Genomic DNA, 265 nt, shown 5'->3' on the forward strand with positions numbered 1-265 from the left:
TGGAATTGGTGAAAGTGGAAGAGAGAAAAGCAATCCATAGAGTAGGATGGACATACTTTCTCCCTATGTCTATAGCTGCCTCGTAATGGGGATTGCATGTTTGAAGTGAAAAGGCCGGTCGTGTGAGAGAGCTAGAGCATTACAGTATCCCCCTTCGTGTGTTTGTACATTCAAAGGAGATGGAGGCGTAAGATAAATATTTTGGTCACGTGATTTCATATCGTAGATGCTTGTTTTAATTTTTTTCTCCCTTTCAACGATGTAA

Source organism: Penaeus monodon, chromosome 15 (genome assembly GCF_015228065.2).
Source record: "Penaeus monodon isolate SGIC_2016 chromosome 15, NSTDA_Pmon_1, whole genome shotgun sequence".
Classification (NCBI taxonomy): domain Eukaryota; kingdom Metazoa; phylum Arthropoda; class Malacostraca; order Decapoda; family Penaeidae; genus Penaeus; species Penaeus monodon.